This window comes from Choristoneura fumiferana, chromosome 17 (assembly GCF_025370935.1).
Source record: "Choristoneura fumiferana chromosome 17, NRCan_CFum_1, whole genome shotgun sequence".
In the NCBI taxonomy this organism is placed as follows: Eukaryota; Metazoa; Arthropoda; class Insecta; order Lepidoptera; family Tortricidae; genus Choristoneura; species Choristoneura fumiferana.
Window position 1 is genome coordinate 5,896,918 of NC_133488.1, and position 920 is coordinate 5,897,837.

Genomic DNA, 920 nt, shown 5'->3' on the forward strand with positions numbered 1-920 from the left:
TATGTAAATACAGTGTTTGAATAAATCCGACAGCGGCGAATGCGCTAACGCGTGGCGATGCCTGTTTGTGGCACTCGTGCTGTGCTCAAATATGTCTCGATATCGCCGTCCACGTCTACTCAGGATTTGTCATTTTTTGCATGAGATTGTACACAGAATTTATATTTTCGCCGACTTTTGTAAAATGGCTGATATTAGCTCCAACTCTTTGGTTCGCTTCATTGGCTTGGCATCGATACGCCTAAATTATGGATCAATATATAAGGCTTTGTATTTGAAGAACTAGTTTGACTTGATTTAATATTGTGTGCAGAATTCTCTCTTCTTTTTATAACACTGTTTTCATAAGACCTGCCACAAAAAACAAGACAATATTGCTCATATAAAAACCTAATAATGTTGCGGTGTCGTCCTCTATAATCCCGCGTAGTCGGAACATTTCTTGTTTTCGCTCGTCACTCGCGCGCGTGGCTTTCTTCTATGTTGGATATAAGGGTACAATAATAGTTGTGCTAGCGATAGCTTATAAAAGATAATAGGCCAAGGAGAAGTCTAAATAACAGCGTTAGTCAGACAATGCCTCCGTCGACAAAGCCGCACAATCAAACGCTAACGCATTTTTTTCGTGCCAAGACACACATACATTGTTCTGGCAGTAACATTGGAAGTTGATGAAGACTAAGTATGATAATGTCCTGCGCTGGAAAATGGGGGCTGTGCTAAGGTTTCACGTCGACCTAGTCTACAATACAGTTCACAGAGGTAATCCGGCCGAGCAAAACTGTAGCGACAGACGACAGATGACAAAAGTTTATTTTTCATAGGGGTTTATAATTAATTGCTGCTTGAACTCAATAATTCCAAGTGCTACCTCCTTAGAGGCCTTATTATCTAATAAATTTGGAGTCACTATTTATAAG

At 40.0% G+C, this 920-nt stretch overlaps 1 protein-coding gene across 8 annotated transcripts in view; it reads right to left on the reverse strand.

The window, feature by feature from the left end:
* Positions 1-920, reverse strand: part of pdm3 (POU-domain protein pdm3) — a 214,660-nt gene that overhangs the window by 150,682 nt on the left and 63,058 nt on the right. The window lies entirely within an intron of this gene.